The sequence below is a fragment of the Neopelma chrysocephalum genome, unplaced genomic scaffold (assembly GCF_003984885.1).
Source record: "Neopelma chrysocephalum unplaced genomic scaffold, ASM398488v2 Primary Assembly neopelma1_62, whole genome shotgun sequence".
NCBI classification, from domain to species: domain Eukaryota; kingdom Metazoa; phylum Chordata; class Aves; order Passeriformes; family Pipridae; genus Neopelma; species Neopelma chrysocephalum.
Window position 1 is genome coordinate 5,377,520 of NW_020897719.1, and position 23,383 is coordinate 5,400,902.

At 37.6% G+C, this 23,383-nt stretch overlaps 1 protein-coding gene across 29 annotated transcripts in view; it reads right to left on the reverse strand.

Annotated features, from left to right (window-relative positions):
* NRCAM (neuronal cell adhesion molecule) overlaps positions 1 to 23,383 on the reverse strand; it is a 153,855-nt gene that overhangs the window by 109,863 nt on the left and 20,609 nt on the right. The window lies entirely within an intron of this gene.

A 23,383-nucleotide genomic window follows, 5' to 3' on the forward strand; every position in this document is an offset into this window, starting at 1 on the left:
CATTTTGCTCACCTGAAAACTCAGCAATGTTTGCCATAATATGCAGTCCTTATTTCAGTGAACTGGTGCTGAACTGGAGCGAACAACAACAAATTAGCATCACTGCAGTACCTTTTATTTTGTGTACTGTACATAAAAGTATGTACATTTTACCTGTAGAATAGTAATTAAAGTTCCTTGTTTACTCTTAACTGCAGATTGGCACTGTTTTGTAAGGTAAACCAGGAGAAACTGCAACATCTCGGCTTACAGCAGTGATACAGGAAGATCAGTTTAATTTCCCATCAAACTGATAATTCAATCATACAATTTCTTTCTGTATACTTTTAAAAGCCTTTTATTGTTAATTTGGTCTGCTAGTAGGCAAAACCTTAACTGTTGACTAGAAACTACAACTCTCTTGTAGCTTTTTTTTTCCAGTAACAAACAACGCTTCTCATCAACTGATTTTTATCATGCTCTTTTCAAAACAACTTGTTGCTCTTACATAATAAAGCACTGGAAATAATACATTATCTTTGTAACCTCAGGAGTTTTGGGATGTATAATTTATTTCACTGGGGTGAAATTCACTTTGGAGATTCACTCCATTGCCTTCCTCTTTCTTCAGCACTCAAACCGCTTGCAATCCCCTGCCTCTATATTCAGCTGGAACAGCTCCCTGCAAAACAGCGGGACCTTGATGAGCCAAAGGCAACACAGAACTTGCATTCAGCAGTGCTACATGCGTGCAACTCCTAATTGGCCACGGCACAATCTGACAATGATCACACAGATCCTACTATATCCAGGTAATGGCTATATCTACCCTGCCATTAACGCTGCTTCCTGGTTGGTTCGGTCCACCAACTCACTGTCTGCAAGAAAAAAACAGAGCATGCTTTAGAGAATGTTCCAGCCCAAAAGAACTCTTCCAAACAAAAGCATGGACAAGACTGCCTTAAGTTTTGATTTTCCACTCCAGGCAGCCCTGTAATTCTCCCATGCCAGGCACTGCATCCTCAGTTGCAGCCTCCCCTTCCCTCCATGGGACACCCTGCAGCACCCCACAGATTTACAGTATTAGGCTGCACCATCATAACGTTGATGGGCTGCAACATAGACCTCACCATTCCGGGTACTCTGAACTAAAGGACACCAGCTACGTATTGGGGCTGCAGAAACACCACAGCACCCAGACAACACTCAGATCACAGCCAGTCTGCTTTTTCTAAAGCATTAAAATGCAGATGCAGACCAGCCCTTGCCAACCAGCCTACCTTGATAACAGGAATTTGTCCCTGACTTGTTATTACCAGTAAAGAACATCTGTAGCCTCAAGGACATTGTTTAAAAGTTACACGTGATCTGAAACCCAGGGATGACTTGTGTAAGACCTCACATACAGCAGAAAACCACACCTCTGTTGACACTGCAGGTAATCTTTTGCAGAATGGTAAAACTCATTAGAAGATGGGGAAAAACTTAATATGAAAGGAAAAATCAAGAAGGGTAAAAAAGATGTTTTTTTTAAAAAGTCTGCAGATTAGAGGAAATATGTTTTGAAATTTATTAGATATATTTGGGGTCATGTAATCTGCTTAGCCACTAGCATACTGTGGAAATGTAAAGCATACTTTTTACTTTTCTGCACTTGACATTATGTTACTGCATATTTATTAATTTAAAAATTTGCGAAAGAACTACAATTTACATAGTATTGTTGCTTTTCTAGTAACAGCATTGAGAGGCTTCGGAAAAGTTAAATTTAGAATAAGAAATACATAGGTTGCAATACGTAACTATGCAAAAAGTTCAAATGTAAAAAATCCATTTTTATTTTATAATCTGATTGGCTAAATGGTTTTATATAAAATGTATTCAAAAATATTCCTTAAAATGTCAAGATATTTTTAATGTAGCCTTAAGAAGCCATAGTGAGACAATATGCAGCTTTCTCCTAAAATTAATAATATATCTATATACACATAAAATACAATTCAGTTTCTGTTTACTTTACAATACTGCAGAAAGTTCTTTAACACAAAATGTTTGCTTTGTGACATATAAAATTCATTCAGTGTTTTTAAGCACAGTTTTATGCGATCCAGTACTTCAGAGCTCCATTGTTCACCCTCATGTCCATTCTTTCAGAACTAAGGAGTAATGAGGAACTCTCAGAAAAGGAGAAACTACTGCGTTTGGTTGATGAGGGCAGTGATCCATCTTGCTGTCATATCTTTCTTATTTCTGGGAGTGTTCAACCCCAGATGATTCTGACAAAGTAGCAATGGAAAAAAATATCCTGGAAATACAACAAAAGCAACTTTTTGGGTTTTCATTTCTGATATACACATTGTCATGAAGACATTTCCCAGGGAAAGTATTCCAGCCTAGATTATCCATAAGAACAATGCCCAAATTTTTACACATATTATACTAATCAATAGTATAGACTTCATGTGATCTTTAACATGTTGCAGTCATGCCCTCCCTTCACGGATAGAAATTATAACTGCATTGATTTCAATCCTGAGACTAACTAAAGTCAAATGTTTCAGTATGTTACATGGAGTAGGTTTATTCTGTTCAGAGTTATAGCCTGCATTTCCTCATGCTACTTCATTCCACATAAATCAAACTAACTAACACTATGATAGATAAATCTCAACTATGTAAGTGATTGAGAAGTACCAGAATAGAAAAGGGAACTTGGCTGTTACCTTGTGCATGTAGCTATACAGCTGTCTTGGTCCTCTTCCTTTTTTGGTGGGTTACTTTTTCCTTTCTTTCTGTTAGTGAGAGGTAAGAATTTGTACCATGCTCCTCTTCATGTTGCAAACTTGACAAAACTCTGCTGTTAAGCCCTGCTGTTGCTGGCCTGTGTGCAAAGGCACGCACAAAAGGAGCCGTTTCCAGCAGCCCGTCGCTTTGTCCTCAGCCCTCCCAAGCTTCTGTGTGATCAGCACAGGCTTTGTGGCCATACAATAGGGGTTAAACATTTCCCTGTATTTATATAAAAGCAGAGCTAAATCTGCTTAGCTGCATGAACCTTTTAATAAAATGATGCACACGCTACTAGGGTATTTTTCCATTTGTTTCTGTGTTTAAGAGTAATGGGGTTCTATTAACAAAACAAAAAAATATATATGGTTTCTTTTCATTATATGCAGTGCATAAAGTATGCAGCTGGTAAAAAACAACATTAAGATTTGTATCCAGATCTTACCTTATCCACAATTTCCCTCTAAGCAACTACCTGTAACTTGCCTCTTAACTTAGAGCTATAGTTTAATTTTTTCTTTACATTCATTCTACTTGATGACTTGCCAGTGGGACAATCCTCTGGCCTCCATCAACAGTGTCTAAGAGGCAGACCACTGCAAAAACTACAATATGTACTCAGTGGTGAAATTCCAGTGTAAAGAAGAAAATTTAAATGTACTGAGATACAAAAGAAAATATTTTAAAGAGTCAAATGTGCTTGCCTACAGTACTAAAGACATTGATTTCACACACCACGTTAACCTCTGGACCACCTTTGCTTTCCAAGAAACTACCTTAAACAGTACAGAACACTGCCATTTTTCACAACTCCTGAAGAAAGAAACACTATTTTAAAACTGTTGTTTCTGTTCTGCCATAAATCCATAATTTTCTTTTTTTTTTTAATTATTAGTATTTTCAAGTCCAGTTAAAACATTTCTACCTTTAAGGGCTTTTCATCTTTTTATAGGTAACAGAAAGAATTCTGTTGGACTTTATTAGCACCAGCATTAGTTCACAACAATAACCTCATCTGGTCCTCTGAAACCTACTCTGTTTTCAAGGCTTATTAGAACAATGCTTTTCCTCACAAAAGCATGAGCTGTACTTAAGAATCTACTTCAAAGCAGACTGCCAGCAAGGTTCAATAATGACTACATCCACCTGAACTCTTAAACTTGCTGAAATAGAACCAGAGTATCCTCCCAAGTCACATATATGCTGCAATTCTAGAGCTGCCAACACTTAAGCTGAGAAGGACAAAAAAAAATCCTAGAAAAACAGAAGTTACAATTAATTTTTTTATGTGAAAATTTAGCATCAAATAATATAGTGTAGATAAGGCAAAACCTCTGCCATTCAAGGTTATTGATCCTTAACTGCACATTTACAGCTGTATATTCAAATGACAATAGCTGACATGAAACTGTAAATAAGAAGTTACTTACCATGCCACAAATGGGGCACAGTATTAATCTGTTATTTGTATTTAGTAACATTTCATTCTTGTAAAAGCTCAATTCTCAAAACCACTACTTTCATTGTTTCAATCATTCCTTCCAAAACGAAATGCCAGAAGAAAACAGGATTTCACTAATGCAGTAGCTTAACTATTTGCTCCCCTCTGCCTTTGACAGCATACTATATCAGGAAATCAGCTAAAATATAACTGATTGACCAGAGTTTCTGTGTTTCACTGGGTTTAAGCAGAACATGTTCTCCAAAGTTTAGAGCTGAATGACGGAGGGGCTCATTTTATCATCTGATTGACCAAGCCTAATCAGCATTATTTCTGCACACTGCTTCACTACAGCTGTAGATTAAACACTAAATGCTCCAGAGGCCCACTCCCCTTCAGCTTCCCACTGTGACTCCCACTTTTCAGCCAGTACCTACTCAGTGGGCTACTCAAAACATTCAAAAAATTGAGGTGTTATATTTAATGGACAGCTCAAAACCCATAGCAAAATCTGTTACTTGACTGTAAAGACAGCAGCTAGCATAATAAAACAGACTCTTTGTGGTGGAGACTTACAAAGAAGCCTTCGAACTTGTTCCCTTACTTCCCAATACATTTTTATTAGGAGAAGATTTTCAGTCACAGCAGCTATTTTTAGTTCAACAGAAATAATCATGCCTGCCTCTGTAAAGGTTCACTGAGATAAGCACGTTTTGTAATAATAATATTACCGGTGGCATCTTTTATTTCATCTTAGTACCATTTTAGCCTCAGGAAGTTTTAAACTAATATAACCATTAAGAACATCTTAGTGCAAAATTCACGTATTAACAAAACTACTTTTTAACCTCTTGAACTGTTTAAGCTAAAAATAACTGACAAGCATGTACAGCACACAATTCCTTACTTTGAAAGCTCCTTGTTAGAGAAGATAAAAAACAGATTCCAAGAAATATCTAGTAATTGTCCGATGACGCTAATTATTCATCCATCTCTTTTTTCATGCATTTTTGGCCTTCCTTTTCAAACATCCTCAACTCTTTCCAGACATATGATAATGATCAGGAAAAGTAACAAATCATTTATCCTTTCTGAGGCCAACCCATATTCCCACCAAAATTTAGCTAGTGCAATACTCAGATGAGATCTTGAAGCAGCTCAAGAGCTAACTTCATTATGGAGTTCAACCCTAGACGCTGGCCTCAGACTACAGTAGGTTGGACTGGGCAAACACATATGGGATCTGTAACTTTCAAAAGGCAGTGGGGTTCACAATTACCTACGGACGGGGCACAGGAAGACTCAAAAGATGCTTGTGCAGTTAGGGTAGGGCAGTGGAGAAGAAAGAAAGGTTACAGTCATAGTACTCTAATAAAATGGGTTGGTTGTTTCACCTGTTATTTTGGACATTAAATGTTTAAAAATCTTCTGTATGCCTAACAATTACAACTGAAGTCATGTAAATATTATTTTTAGAGTAAAGACTTAAGTATTGGAAGATGTAAGTATTGAAAGGTATACCATTAAGTCTCCTGGCATGTCCACTTGACTAGGACGGTATTTCAATTTGATAATCACACCAGGACTGAGATTAGGCATGCTGGATGGTTTATTACTACTACTACTACTACTACTACTACTACTACTACTGCTACTACTACTACTACTACTACTACTGTTTCTTTGTTTGAAAAGCAGGAGGGAAAACATTTCCATTTATGGGACTTTAGGGAATGCATAGCCATGATTTAGCTTTGTTCCTTGTGCACGTTTTGATAAATTCATCTTCTCTTTCTCATGTTTTTGCATATACAAGCTGATTTTTTTCTTTTTCATTTGCCAGCTTCAATTTCCTTTACTTCACCAGTAAAGGTTTCAGTGATCATAATTTTGTGTGCAAAAGTTTCTAGTTTCTTTATGAAAAATGCCTTTACAATTACAGAGTCTGAAGACACCTTAAAGTGCAGACTACTTTCAAAAAGATAGCTTCATAGGCATAGCAAGATATGCAAGATGACTATTCACTGTCATCTGTGTATCCTTATCCCAAAAACTCACTACAAGTATCTGGGTTGGGAGGTGAATTTTAAAGAGTATCTAATAAATTAAGTCCCAAATCTTCGTTCGCGAAGCCTAGCCATGAATAAATTAAGTGATATTACAAAGAAAAATTGTGAAGAGCAGGATCCTCTAAGGATTATAGAATTTGTTTATTTACTTTAAAACGTCATCATAACCACTTCTACTGGTTTTAGATGTTACCACTGAAACTTCATGGACTTACTTTGCTGTTGCTCTCTCTCAATAATTTATTCCTTTTGTGGGTTCTTTTTCCTACAAGCATACAGGATGCTCTCTACCAACCAGAACATGGCCAGTTATTCCTTACTAGTCACCAGCAGACCACAGTAGGGAAAGTAGGTTAAGTAATTTTTAACTAGACCTGAATAACTATTCTTTGTTCCAAAAGGATTGTAGCATATACATCCTGATTATCATTCTTAGGTTTCTCTGTCTCTTTTCTACATTTTCTTGATGCTCACTGTACCAGCCAAAGCTGGCTATTTGCCAGTTACAGAAAATCACTTCTCAAACACTTTGGTGATGCAGACTCATACAGGTTCCATTTCTCTGAATCTTTTACAGGGAGAGACTTTGTTTGCACACATAAGGCACATAAGCTGTTAATCACACAGAGAAGTTGCCAAGGAGAGTGAGGTTTCCCAGAAGTGACTCCAGCACAGCTGACTGAGAAGCATCCTCTTCAATAACTCAAGGTTCATTCACTTTATTTTACCAGGACATACAGCTTAGCATTGTACATAGGCTTTCTTTCTCTTTTCATGTTAGTTTTTGATGAGGATGTTCCATAGTAAGATTCACAGCATTAACTTTAATTATACTAAGATTTTCTCTAGTAGTGTTCTCCATCCCTTTTCATAGAGGAACAAATGCTTTGCCCTTCCTCTCTGCGCACAATGAGTGTCCTTGACTGCTGGATGCCTAAAGCAGTTTAAATACATGGGTCACAGAGATGCAGTGTAAATGTAGACAAATGTACACTTCCCAGCCTCAGGATGAGGAGATTTATCAGCAGCTAGAAAACCAATTGCAGCTTCAGAAACAAAACAGATCTGATGCTGCAGTGCCTGTAGGCAACCAAGGAAGAAGTTACTGAAACTAAACACATCTAGTGCATAGCCTAAATCAATTTGCATCAACTACACACACATACACATACACAAAAAAAAATAAAAAAATAAAAAATTGAACAGAATCAAGCCTGAGGGAGAATGGGAAAAGGATAAAAGGAAGAAGATGACAGCTACAAAGTGAGGTTAGAATCTTGATTCTGTAAAAAACCCAAAGCAATCAAACAGGAACACAAAACCCAAAAAACCATCCATCCAAACAAGCAAACAAAAAACCGCAAGAAGAGAGAATCAAGATTCTGGCATATACACTTTTCAATCCATGCTCAAGGGAAGGAAAAAAAATTAATAAAATTGAGTCTTCTTTGGATACAGAAATCCTCTTTGAGACACTTCAGCTTGGTAAGGCACATGTTCTTTGAACATTTACATCTGATATCCATGCTATATCTGAGGCCACAGTACCCAGAGAGGATCTGGTTGGAATGGAACAGGGCCTTGTTTAGCTGTTCAAAAGGGAAAAGTTGCACATTGTTCATAAATGCATTTCTGGGCATCATCTTCCACAAGCTTTCATTTCAAAACTTCTATATCTGAGGCTGAACATCTATACTATTAACACACACTAAACTGTTTTTAGGTTTAAGTTCTTTAAACATTGCAAGTTTTCCACTGTGGCTGAGCCCTTTCATACTACACAATTAAGATTTTAAGGTCTCAATTTTAAAAAGTCTTTTTGTCAATCTTCTAATAGGTCAATTAATTTTGATGACTACTGATCTGGAAGGAATTTCAACTGTTGACCTGGATGTGAAAAAAAAAAAAATCAAAGTCTTGAAACCATTCCTTCCTGCAGTCCAGTTTGAACTACATTTGATTTTAAATACATTTGAATAACTTGGCATTACTTATGGAAAGAGGACATTTCATATTTTAATTTGTAATTATACTCGCCGATTTCAAAGTCTTGTCTCTAGATATGTCACTCACATCTGCACAAAGACTACATGGCATTAATACTTTGTAAGTTGTCAAATGATTTAGTGTAGCAACTAACTTCTCTGAGCCAGTGTTGCATGAATAGAGTAAATATTTCATTTTTACAATACCCACTGAAGGGGTAATAAGCAATAGCCACACAGGCATAATGGTTTCTTTACATCTGCAACAACAAAAAGTTGAACTATTTGTATTTCCTTTAAAGACAGTAAAACTACAGAGGCAATAGAGGCAATAGTGGTCAACTGAACAATAAAATCATACACTCAAAAGATAGTTTCGGCAAGAAAATATAATATGCAAATACTAGCAGTAGGGAAAGAAAGTAGTAGGTTGCTTAAGATATACAAAAAGACCAAAGAGGATATGATTCATGTAGAAATAAGTCATTATTAAAATGTTTTAATATGGAATTTTTATTAACATAATTAATATCAGATTCATTATAGACAAATTCCACACATCCAAATTCACAGAAGGTTCAGGTTTTGATTTGCATGCACTGCATGATTTTGTGTTCTCTACAGTACAGAATTAAATACACACATACAAAAATGGGCTTTATCACTAAAAACCCCAAAGAAGTTATGCCCTTTATAGTTTTTTCCTTACTTTGCACATTTGTCAAATGACTTCTTATTGGATCAGAAAAGAAAAAAAAAAGGCACCTAGAAGTCTCAACAAGAACCTGACCTTTGCAGACACCTGTTTTCAAACAGGCTAATGAGCAGCAGATGCACCTCTCTTTTCCTAGCAGCTTGAGAAGAAAGGTGTTTGGACTCATTTCTGCACCTAGGAGGCTGGAGTTGCCAACCATCTAGTTCAGTTATTTACTATTTGCCTTCTGTACAGCAAATCTGGTTTGAATCAGCCAGAACTGCTGCAGAGATAGCTGCAGCAGACGGAAAAATGGCACAGCTGTAACTGTGACACCAACAAGTACAGTTTGTTGGATTACCTCCAGGGGCGGTAATAACACAGTCTTGTACTTTCATTAGGAATGTATGACAAGAGTCCAAAGGTATCAAATTATTTTACTTTCCAATTGCAGAAGGAGGAATATAATTTACATATAATTTCTTTATTTAAATATAAGTCATTTAAAGTACTTTTTGTTTACCAAATTGCATGCCATATACAGAATTGCAAATTAGCTACCTGTTTCACAAACTCAGTGGAGATCTCCATCCCTAGGACAGGTTTTACTTCTACAAGAAGTTGCAGCTCTGGTTTCCAAATGGCTATAGCCAGGAAACCAATGCATTTCCAGCAGGTGACTGATGGAACAGAAATGTGCTGTGTTCCCCTCTAAAAGTGCACATAACACATGTCCCTAACAAATGCAGCCTCAAGGCTCAAAGGTGGATGTGTTTACAACATATATGGTAATCAAATACGAACTTCGAAAGTGGGGGGTTTGCCTTTGAGGGGCTTCTAAGGCCATGACTAAAATTAATGCTATTTTATTCAGTATACTGGTATTAGTCACTATTTTGACACACAAAGAAAATCATAGAATGGATCTGGGAATACCCCAGTGAAGCCTGAACATTCAATCATCATATGGTCTCCCAATTTACTTCTCTGTCTGTACTGGACACCTCTCCAAAATAACAAAGCCCCCAGTTCCAACGAGTTACAGTTCTTCTTCCCAGCAACCTTCAAGTATTTTTCTAACTTCACTATTTACTGGAAAAGTCAGACTTTGAACTTTAATGTTACCTAATTACTCTAGTTGTACTATTATGATCTATGGAGATATGTGTATATATATATATGTATATTATATACATGTATATAAATACTTCATCTTTCCTGAAAGCCTGATGTTAGAGATGTTACCTCATTATAAAACCAGGAATATTTTGGTTCAGGATCTATGATGAGTGAAATGCCAAATTATGACAACCCCAAGTCTTACTGAAATTCTGCAAAACATGTTTGGAAACTACCTTAGCAAATATAACCTATCAAAAATGATTTAGCCTCAAAAAACTGAAAATATATCTTCTTTCATCTTAAATAAGAGATTATTCAAGTAAACCACCTCTTGACTTGGTAAATAAGCTTTTAGCAATTCTTTTCTACAAACCAAAGATCTGCTTTCACTTTGCTAAGCTTTAGGGATTTTTGTTTGAAAATATACTTAAACCTGAAATGAAGGAGTTAACATATTAATTATTTTAGCTACTATTTCATTTTCCGTTAAAGAACAGTAAAATTTATTAGGATGAATGTAAAACCAATAAATACTTAAAGGATGATTATGTAAAAACAAAGACTGGGGACTTGAAGACATACTAAGTAACCTAGAAAATAAAATCAAAAGTATATTTCATTCCAGTGCTGCTATAGAACTGTTCTCCAAGTGCAAATCAGATTATTTTTCTTTTCTGCACTTGCCACTGTGTTGTAGTCTGCCTAGGATAATCCATCAGCACAGTCAGTGGTGGTATACATGCACAGTTCTCCCTTATCAGAAAAATTACAATATTTGGACAAGGACCACAAGTAGCAAACACCTTTAAAAACATACTTTCACTCTCAAAACACTACAAACAGCAAGAGATTAAGTGTATATTATTGATAAAACCAAATCCAATATGGGAACTGGCATTCAAACAGGTTAAAGGAAATAAAAAACAACAAACAAACAGTGTAAAAAAAAATAAAATGAGACACTGTAATTTCCTTAGAAGGATTTATAGGCATATATTGATTGAGGTCAACATCAAGTGCTACCAACTAACTTTGAAGTACGAGATAGTTTCAAAAACAAACAGCAAGTTAGAGCCATGGCGTTATTAATGTTTAATGTTATTTTGACATGCCTATTTTATCAAAATAAAAAATTATTTAAAGAAGTTTTTTTGAGATTGAGAATGAAGTTTAAAGCACGCAGTGCAAAACTTTCAGCTTCCAGTTCCTGAGGACATCTGCCTTCCCACCAACTACAACACTACCAACTCAGTATCTGCACGACCAAGATATCCACATTACAAAAAAATTAATAAATGTGTAAGTCAAAATCAAAACATATTTTGAAAAAAAAAGAATCTTGAGAAAATAACAACAGCTTTTGATAATTCAAGAATGTCATTCTGGTTTATGTTTAAACGAAACGAGAACTAAACACAATGATACCTTACGCTGAGGTTAGGTCTGGCCTCCTCACTGTAACCTGATAAATGATGCTGAACTTGGATTAACTTAGGGGACGTCGAACAACAGAGTAACGGGACCTGTCAGTTGAAAATTTATGTTCCCTCATCCCTTCTGTGTTAGTATGGAAGTTAATAAAATTCAGATGTGCACAAGTGAAGTCCAAGAACCTTCATTTATTTGGAAAATGAAAACTTCAAAAAACCTTTTTAATACAGATTGAAATACAAGACTATTTTACAGAGACTTCTACAAGCTCCAAACCATCACTTAACATTGCACAGTCAAATGGCAGCTCTTATTTTACACATCCTGTTGAGAGCTGAAATGACTCAGGGCTACAGACCAGCAATTACACAAGCTTCAAAAGACAAGAAACTTTGGTGATGACAAAATCACAGCAAGAGATATTAGTACTTCACTGTGTTCTGCATGCACCTGTCAGAATGAATCCGGTTCTGCTTTTTGTCTCCCCCTCATTCTGCAGCTACTAGGACCCTGCAATCTCTGATTCTTCTGACCTTAGTTCCGAATCCAATTCAAAACAGGACGTTACTTCCAAGTGTCAGCAGTGGCCAGAATCTCCATGTATAAATCATGCCCTTTTTTAGCAAACACTGTAATGTACCTGTTTTAGGACTATGTTTAGCTTTCTGCTAAACATGTCTGACAGTCTAAATCAGCCTTCCTTTCAACTAAACTCCACTTCATTCCCTGAAATCACCGTGGAATATGTCCTTACCCTTTTTATATATCAGAGGCAAGTGAAAAGTGCATCTGGATTTAGGAAGTTAGTTCAGGCACTAAGGTATTGAAACACTGGAAAAAGAGCTAGATTGACTAAATAGTAACAACACAGTCTGCAGTAGACAGTCATTGTAGAAGGATAGTAAGATATTTTCATTTTGCACCTAGTATATATATTGGTAACAGCTGCCAAAGCTACAGGGCATCAAATTAATTTTCACCACCTGCTGAGAACATGAGCAACCACAAAAACCACCTGACTTCTCTAGTAAAAAGCAAAACTTAGGATAACAAAGAAAATAAAATCCAACAACAACTAAAAATTGCTTTTGCCGAAAAAGAAGGGGTGAGAATGCTAACAAAACTTCCATTAGTGATGATTTTGATCTTGGCTATAAGGTTGGAAAACCCAACATGTTTTTGTGAGCTGGCAAATGATTAAAGCTGCCAAGCTCTGTGCTCTCCCAATGGGCAGTGGGAACTGGGGTTTTGTGTGCAGCAAACCCCCACTGACTGGCAGGAAAAGAGCTGATAGATCATCCGCCAGCACCACAAAGACAGCTCTGTCACTAAGCCTGGAAGCTGGGGGTTCAACCATCCTGCAAGCACTAACTCTGGGAGAAGAAAGTGAGGAAAAGATCCAGAAGACTATTAGTACGTATATGAAAATATCTGAAATTAGACAACTCAAGTCATCCATGCTAGAAGTGATAGAGAATTCATTCCCAGGGAACGGGAAAGTTTCTGCAAGTGGTTCTCCTGAAGATTTTGATATTTAATTCTCTGGGAGTGCCTTCTTTGTGTCGGTTCCTTCTATGTGTGCTTCCCCCATCATCCAATTTCATATATATTTCATAAACAGTACATGGCAGGATGATCTGTTATCTTTACACTAATCTCTATACCCTTATCAATAATTAAATCAAATTTTCCAGCAGCAATTTCAGCCCTGCCCCTTATATAAGCAGGTGATTTATTACATCAACTACAGCATGCCTTATCATGTAATGATTATAATGCACATTTATGAGTGCATTAGAATCACTCAGAGTGATTGAAACTCAAGCTCTTATCACAATTGCAAATTGCAAATTTATTCTAATGTTTCTATTGAGTGCTCTATTTTGGAGTTTTTCTGATCTCTTTCAGTGAAACTTTCATAGTAGATCTTCAGAGAAATTTCTGGGAATAGAAATTCTATCTATTCATCATTATAAATAATGACATAGCTTAAAAGAAGTTGGGACCTTTAGATGTGTTACAAGTAATCTAAACTCTGGTCTTACCTCTGCATAAGCGGCCTAAAGAGAAGCAGAAACAAAAAGGGAACTTCTCTGCAAAATATCACCAGTGGAAGAGACAACTTATGGTTTTGCAGTGAAATACACAGCAGATGACCCCAGAATTTTGGAGTCAACATTTGAAGCTGTGCAATGGATACTGTTCAGAAGCACATTTCAGCCTAGAGGCATTTTTGTACGTGTCCCATCTCTTCTTACATTGCTACTCCTTAACTTTGTCTCATGCTCTCTGTTAACCAAGCTTCAGCTTTAAAGTTCCTCAGGGTTTCTCCTACTTGTCCCAGCTCTTACTTTTACCTACTCCACTTATCCTTTCTGTCCTCCAAACGCATGCACATCAACAAGCTTCCAGTCTTTAGGCCAATCTATTTCTCCCAATTCCCCAACTTCAGAGGCCTAATCTGTGCCAAATTCATCATATCAACACGAGTACTGCTCACAAAAAAAGGTATTTGCAGGAGCTGAAGCACCGATCTGCTTGATCATCCACACTGTTTGGTCCCCTCAGCTAGCTTTCTGAAGTGTCACCTCGCTTGGGGGCTGTTGGCAACAGACAGCGTTACCTCAGTTTTATCCAACAGTGCTTCAACACTGCCCTAGGCAGCTCCTGGCACACATGCTCTTATGCTCCCCAAGACGCACAACATATGTAACTAAGTCCATGCCATGGAAAATAACATCCTGCTGAGCTGCAGCAGAGTCCTGACATTATACCAGACACTTTGAATTGAATCTTCTAAAACTACCAATTGATTTAAGGCACAGAATTACTTTGTAGGAGTTGGAGGAGACAGCACCAAATGCCACATGGTGTGGAAGTGCTCAGGCTACTAGAGGATGCAGCATTTAGACACCTTATCCCAATTGCCTACCAGGCACAGATGCCCTTCTTGTCTAGGAGTTCCCAGTCCCAGCTTTGTCAGTTCCACAGCTCCTCACAGACTCTGGGCCTATCCATTCACCCTCTTGCTGACTCTCCTTGCTCCTCCACATTACCAGCTATTCATCCCTCTAAATTACTGACAAACAATATTATTAACCAAAGGGAAAACTTTCTTTCCCTGCTAAGCTCCTGATAGTTTATTACTCTAAATACAAAGAAAGCCTGTAGGTATGATCTGGGATGCACTCAGTGCAGGTACACTATTTGCTACAGATTATGCTTTGTTACAGAAAACAGAAAAGCTGAAGATTCTTTAATTCAGCCAGTAATAAGCAAAAGTTCATAGTTATGGCAAAGTACCAATCTTTGAAAGGAAGGAAAAGGTTCCTAAGTAAAAGCTGTGGCTTTTTGTTTTTAATAACTTCTACTCTGTCATCATCTTCAGAAGTGATTGAATTACTTTGGCTGAAGTTTTTCAAACAAATTTAGCAGACAGCTTTAAAAAGAGGTAACACTAACAATCCCTTCCTTAATAATAAAGGGTGAGACATGATCAACTGTTACAAGTTATATTTATTTCATGCAATTTGATATCACTGTGTCCATATGAATTAAAATTACTTAAAATAGGAAAGAACACATAATAAAAACTAATCTCCAGGTTTGAACAGAGCTCTAATTTTAGCTCAGTATTGTGTAACCCTTTCCTCAGGTATAATTTCCTTCAAAGTGTTTAAATATTACAGTATGAAAGCTGTTCTCAACCACTGTTAAAAACCACTGGAGGAAAACCTGCATCCAGAACTGGTGCAGCACAAAGATTACTCAGATGGCTCAGCGCTGTCTGCTCTTCTCAGAGCAATACTTGACTTTTGGCTCAGCGTTCCCACATTTTTAGGAGCCTACTCTGGATGTAGGACTGCAGCAAGCATAAGCATCAAGCAGCAGATTATCCTTTACTATGTACATACATGTCATCCACTAAAACAACTGTGGAGGCAGCTGGGATCCTTAGAGCCCAAACTTAGATGCCAGCAGCCTGCACTGCAAGGCACAGACCCTTGAGGGAAACCCAGCGTTAAGGAGCAGCTAAAAGAGAGCTCCTTTCCTGTCTGAAACATCACAGTGCCAGTAAGAAGAGCTTTTAATTCAAAAGCAGCACACTGGAAGTAAAATTAGCTCAAAGCACTGGATCGTGACTTGGCATCTAATCACTGCACCATCCTACATGATTCACCAAATCAAGAACTCCCAAGTGACTGACATTAAAAAAAGCAAACCTCCACCATATACCTACAATCCAGTATTTTTAAGGATAAGGAATGCTGCAATACACACTGATCAGCACAACCATACAAGTTAGACTGTTGTTCACATGCTGTGTGAGATCATTTTACAGTAAATGAAATAGATCAATTATTAGAAACACACGTATACAATTGTTTCAATTATCCAATAAGCCTTTAAAAGGGGCACTTGAATATTTGATGGTTTAAGCATGGTGGTGGAGATTTGTATTTTAAATAAATGTTGCCAATTTCCACCCATCACCGCCTCAATAGGAAATTTCCAATGTGAGGGCTAAGAATGCACTCCAGAAAAAGGAGCATTTCAATCTGTTTTTCTGTTCCAAAACACTAACCCCCAAAAAGAGAACACTAAAAGACTAGGTGCTTTAAAAATCGTACTTCAGCTTTCCTATAGAGCATACAGAGGGCTTTTCATATTAAGAAGCCAAAGATCTAAAGCTAAAAAAAAATCTCTGAGTGTGAGGACAAGACACACTGACTCATGATTCAAGTTCTCTCTTTAGCTGCATAAAAGTTTGAGAATTCACATATCCAGTCATGCACAGACCGTCCCATTTTCTTGATTTGTTTTGCTTTCTACTCATTCGGCTAGCTTGCCTTCTCTGTAGAGACACATTTATGTACCTGTTCATGGACCACAGTGTCACCAGCTCCTGGTGCAAAGGTTTGGATTCAAACCAAGTGATTAGGGAAAGGTCTTCTAGGCATTTTGCACGGAGAGTTGTCTTCATCAGTCACCCGCAGATCTTATACTGGGACTGAGGCTATATGGCAAAGTTTGAGTAATTTATACTGAGTGAATTGCTGCATATAGAAATATATTCCACATAATGCATTCTTAAAACAAATTGTTTAATCAATGTAATAAGTGCACAGGATTAAAATACTCTTAATGTTAACTTTTTTAAAAGGCCTGTATATACATCATTTTCACTAAGTACAGAGTGAAGTAATGTTTTTTAGCTCTCCCAAGATTACAGAGATGCTAAACTTGTAAATGCACAGATAATATATTAAAGTAAGCATTTGAACATATTAATATCTGAAATAGCTGGCAATAATTGCTTTTTTCCACTCCATGAAGAGATATTATGAAAACTTCTAATTCATTAAAAAAATTAGTGAACTGTTTTTGATTGGTTTATGGTGACGAAAGTTACACTGTTGAGAGGTCAAAACTAATAAGGAAGAAACACATCAAAATTAATGGAAATTAACAGAATAACTTAACATAGATCTCAAATCCAATCATTAGACAGGCTCTCTGAGGAAGTTTCTTAAAATATTTATTAATACTGAAATCAGTCAAGGTTTTGGGAGGTTGTCATGGCCTTTTTAAAAGCTTCTGTTAGGCTAATACATGCACTGAATTACCCATATCTTATCCAGTTTCACAAGTTATCTGCTGACATAAAGATACTGACTTTAAGAATGTTAAATGATTAAAAACTGCAAAACTTTTTTTTTATTGATACCTAAAAAACTCAACTGAAAAATAATATAGAAATGTGGAGAACAGACAACAGTAGTTTGCTTTCCTTTAGAATGTGCACCTTTATAAGTGTAACTAAATCTAGTATTTCATGATGCTCATTTGAAAAAAAACTTTGTCAAGTGTTCATGGTCTAACATGAAGATGGCCTTCAAATAAAAAAAATTATTGCCTGTTCCATCACTTCTTGTGTTTTTCACTTTTCTGAATTATCATTTTATAGTGATGTCTGAATAATATTGATACCACCCACTGTAAATTCATCCTAAGTAAAAGGTGAAAAAGCAAAATATTTTATTCAGCAAAAACCCTGCAAGTATTTTCTGTAAAAAAGGAAACTGGGTATGCTTCTCCTTACACCTGAACTGAATTCTTTTTTCTGATCTTCTCAAAAATCAGTTTATGGGTCCAGTGCTAGAAGGCAACACAGCTTCAAAATTCCTTGAGAGGTCATCAGGGGAAACAGTGTTAAGTTTGTCAAGCAACATCTGACAATTGACTAGATGTCACTGATTGCTAGAACATATAATAAACTAAATTACAATCCTGTTGAAGGCAGAAAGAATAATATAGTTGAGGATACAGACAGCTAACAAGGAAAAAGAGGCCTTCCCAAGCAACACGTGCTAGTAGGGCATAAAAAGATCAAGTCAAATTTAACAGCTATTAAGTCAATAGAAAATTATGTCAGGAAAGCACTGAATTCTTAATAGAGCCCATTCTCACAAATAATGATTAACTGGGAATCATTATCTGAACTGGAGGTCATTGTCATCACTCTCCTTCACACTAAAAAGTGTCAAAACCAGCACTCGGATGCCATGGGGGCTTTTCTTCTTTGTCTTGTGAAATGCTGCAACTTTATTTTTTTCTCCCATTACATCACTTCGAAGAATACAGCAAGAAAAAAAATAACATTTACTTAGGCTCCAACAGCGATACAAGTCTATTGAAATCCTGCCAGTTAAAAATACCAACCTTTATGCTCAGGTTTCATTAAGAAAGACACTAAAGGATGTTCCGAAGGCTGTATTTATGCCTTGCATCATCTGTCTGGCAATACACGAAAATCTTTCCAAGGTCTTTATTGTTAGGACTAGGAAGTTAACAAGGCAATACCAAGAGGATGGAAAGCAGAAACAAACTCAAGAACTGTCTCAGGCTGGTTTAATAGCTCAAATGAAGTGTACAATAAGAAATATTTCACATATTTACAGTGTTTGTACTTGAAGAAAATGTTTCTCTGCATTTTGAATTTAAACTTAGAAAAGCCTCACTTGAAATCATCCCGTTTCAGTATTCCATGAATCACCTCTTATGCACCCTTGCTCTTTAAAGCCCACTCACTGCCATACCCCACTGACGTGCCATCTTTAGGATTACAAAAGACCCTCCAACAAAGAAGGATCGCCCACTGTTTTCTATAAATCATCTTGAACTTCATTGATTATTTCAATGAAGGTTGTTCAGATACACATGCATCTTGGGCTGTTTTGCAGAGAGAAGAGAAAGAATCTAAATGAATGACAACATTACATCCTATAATTCACTACAGAACAATAATGACAACTTACTGAAATAGGCTGAAAGCAGCAAAGTTGTTTAGCTTTCCCTAACAAGTATCATATGAAATGCAGCAGAGAAAAAAAAAACCCCACAGTTTTTTTAGTAACTCATTACTAATGACTTAAGAAATTAGAATGCCTATCAAGCATTAATCATGACTGAAAATGGTGACATTACATGGATGCATAACAAGATTTTTTCTCTTGATTTAGGAGAGATTAAGCAGGAGGGAAACATGAAAGGAAGTCATAAGAATCCCTGTTGAGCCTGACAACCAAGTTCTGTTTTCCATGTCTTTCCATACTTCAATAAACATGAAATGAAAGGTTTACATTTCTGTAAGGCAAAAAAGCCCACCCTGAAACACCACACCTTTTTCTCATACCTTAAAAAGTATTCCACTGTTCAACCTTCAACTACAAATGCATATTTATTTTGAAGTTTTCCATTACACATTCCAACCACTTTTCTCCATCTAAAAACCTTTCCTTCTTGAAGTGTATGGTTTCTTAGACTTAGTAGCATGAACAACAACCAACCAAAAACGCCCAAAACAAATAAAAATTACACTACAACTCCTGCTTTTAAAGCTAAGTAGAATGGGAAAATCTAGACAAACTTAGCCTTTGGTTGGAACTGCAAAAACCAACTAGGATTTTTCTCTCACCCTGTTTCATCTAGGCAACCAAGTGTTTAGCCAAGACTTCTAACTTCACAGAAATTTAAAACTCCAAATTCCAAAAAGCAGATCAGAAAAAAAACCTCTGTCCTAGATTTCAGGTAACTTCTTCCCAGGAGGTGAAGGGTCTTCCTACTTCACATGCCCAGTAAGGTTATTACTTTATTTTGAGTTGGGTTTGGAAAACGGGATGGCAGGTAGTCATTCGGGATTCCAAACATGGTGGAGACCACAACTATCTTGCGCATAATTACACCACTGCAATCCCGGTTCAACACCCACTCCTCACTGACAGAGGATAACCCACCCTGTTCCCATACTCAGGGCACTGATCTCAGCCACATGAAGCCAATATGAGAGAACTATCAATTCCTCTTGCCGTAGCTGGGTCACTGCGTCCTCTAACGCACAGTCACCAGTACAGAAGGGGTCAGATACTCCTCCTCAGGGAAATGCTGCCTAGGACATCGGGCTGGGCTAAGATACTTGTCTTGAAGGATAGACCATACAGTTTAGCCCCCGAATGATTTCCATGAAACTGCTATCAACAGGAAACATACAGGGAACAGTCCATGTTTCACAACTGGAAAACCTCACTACTCCCATCCTCTCCTCCCTCTTGAAGGAGCTTGAGAAACTTCCCTCTCTCATAAGTGAAGATGCACTTCTGACACACTTTTTTTCTGTTTTCTTATCTCTCATTTCTTAACCTCCACCCCCATTTATTACAAGCTACCCACACTTACTTTTCTTCTTAATGTTAGAACTGAGACAGTGTTCAGCCTCAGACTGTTTCAAAGAACTCTGTTATCTCTGACCGTGTGTCTCCACAGACATAATGGCACAGTGTAGCTACACCTGAAGAAGCTCAGGTGCTAGAAACCTTTGTCTCCAGGGCAGTGAGGGACCAGACATTCACTCCCACAGTGACGAGAGTTGGCCTCTTCTGAGGCCTGTGCTACTGCTCACGGTATTAGAGGCAGCTCAGCTCATTACAGGTTAGCTCAGCACCTGTATAGCCATGTAAAGTAGGTCCCTATGAAAATTCGCATATAACCAGCCTTTCAGATAACCCTGTGAGGAACGGCACGCTCAGGTTCTCTGTGCTGACCTTGGGCTAGTAAATCCTGCCAAGCCTGGGGAGGCTGTGACCAGTCGGACTAGCTCTCTGAACCTCATGCTTGGATCTCAGGCTGCTTACTGGAGAGAGTTTAGATGTGCCCAGCACCCTGAACTCCAAGAGAGCTTGTCAGCTTCACATTTAATGCATGAATGCATAAGGCTGGCTTAGATCTAATACTGAACCTAAGCCAAACGCCTCCTGGCACTTGCTGAAGATTGCAAAGCAGAAACACCCTATCTGGAGACAGCAGGAGACGGCTTGAGTCCAGGTAGGGCCGTGATAAGCCCTGAGTGGGAACCTTTTGTGCTGCTGCAGCCTCTCTGATCCAGCTCATCCAGCCTTCCACCTCAGATGGACATTTCAGCCTCTTCCCTGTCCAGACTAACACTTGTCCACTCTAGGAGCAGCTTGCTATGATCTTACAAACAAACAAAAAATGCCAAGGTGTACAAAATTTTTACCACATGAGAACAGACATAATTTAGTTTTACACTGTGAATGAGAACAGGTTTTCCCAGTAAAATACTAGGAGCAGTAAAATTATTTCCCAGTGATAAGCACTTTTGTAGATTAAAAACCTACATGTTTTTCCTAGATTAATGATTAATTAAACAAACAAAAAAAGCTTAAAAATAACCATTTAGGTTTATTTTGAAACACAGTATTAAAATACCAAAATTGACTATCACTAAAATTAAGCCTCATTTAATAAGCCACAAATGCTTATGGCAACATGTTCATGAATCACTGAACTACGTTCATACTCTGCAATCACTTTCATACTCTGAAACTGGGTAATAGGAGGTTTCCATACGAAACACCAAGCCAGAACAAAATTGATAAGAGTACTTATCATACTGATAAGCAAATGTTTTCAGTACCAAACAAATAAATTCTCTGGTGAAGTAAATCATGACTCAATTCCCACTGTCGACAACAGTATGAACTCTAACACATGCACATCCATAAATCTAAGAGCGAGTTCTCTCAGAGTTCCTGAATCCAGCAGATCACAGGCAGGTATAGATCACAGTCAGGTATCTTTATTCCAGCCAATCTGCCTTTTTTTTGGTAGATGGAAGCAGGAGTAAATTCAGAGGTAGGTTTCTGTGCTAGTGGCTGAGAAGTTTACAATTCCTCACATTCCACATTCCTCACACCTATACCGAAGTTAGTCAGTACTAACTAATCACTAGCATAAAAGTTCTTGGTCTAAAAATGGTCACTTTAACTGAAAACTAATAGTCCAGACCACAGAAACCAATGAAAACAGGTAGGTATCTTGCCAGGAAAGGAATGGAGCCTCACAGTGTTTATCTCTACACAAGAATAGTGAGTCAATGTTCACCAACTGGAGTGTGGGTGGCTATCTGCCCATCTCAGACTCACAGGAGCTTTGCTGCCCAATGCCACAGGGCAAGTCACACCTGGGCAGGTCAAGCAAAGGGAACAGGGCCCTGTGCAGTCACAGAACAAGCAAGGACTTCGGGAGATTTTATTCTACCTTACTTCTTTCACAGTAGGCCCGATGACTGCTCCCAGACGGTGAATTCGAGCTCTGTCTGACAAAATAGATCTTGTCTGACATAAATTTGTGATGTAACACAAGATGTAGGTGAGAACCCATGGAGTGCAGGAAAGCAGTAAAGGGGAAGGGTCACAAGCCTATTTTCTGAGGCAGGACCAAAAAAGGTGTCATTTCCCGATGCCTGAACTTCTGCATCTCCAGGCAGGAGAGCCACAGTTCCCCTCTGTTCACAGATGCTTCCTAGAGAGAGTTTCACACCCGTCGCCATACATATTTATGAGTTTTGAATTATCTATTAGGTAGATAATTCAACCTCTTTTGATGAACACACAAGCCTTTTTCAGTCGATCAACACAAAAATTTACTATCATTGCAAGTGTGTAAGATTGACCTTCAGGATAAACTGCAGATTCAACATTACCTCTAATTGCACCCAAGACATCCTAGTTCAGAAGATGAAAACTACACACAGCATGACTTTTTTAAAAAATGTAAAAACTTCTGGCTCTAACAGATATAAATCAACTACAGAATTAAGATTATTAAGTCTTCCAAAACACAAGATTTTTTTAAATCCTTTTTTTTTTTAGAAATCAAGATTTAGTTACAACAGATAATTGCTCTCAAATCCAAATAAAAATTATAATGATCAAGTAACACCTAGGGGTAATATGAATTTAATAGTTCATCTCCTAATCAAGTTTGTCTTATTAAGTTTTGTTGTATTACATTTTAATTGTATTTTAATGAAATCTGCAGCACAGCCCAGTAAGACTAAAGTAGGTTACTGTGCTGAGATGAACTGCCTCAGGAAAACTGAGGAAAAAAGAGTTGGGACAGACACCTCTTCAGTAGTGCATCGTGCTGCCTCCATCTGTCAGCTCAATTCTTTACCAGCATGTCTGTGATCACAGAGATGGTATGACAACAGCCTGTTATATATTTAATTAATCCAGCCCAGGAAAAGAACATGGGAGAACTTTGCATTGTGTTTTCATTGCACATTTCTTTGATAAGAAAGAGACTGAGGGAAAACCTCTCACACATGAGGCTACTGCCCTAGAGACAATGTGGACTCTTTACATTACCCTTCGAAGTATATAAACATGAGCCTGAAAGTAACAGTGCACCAGAAAGATGCCACAGGAGCAACACTAAACACTTCAGATTACCCTGAGACCAAGATCCTTGGGACAGGGAGGAGGGCACACAGCAAGCTCACTGCCCTGGACTTCAG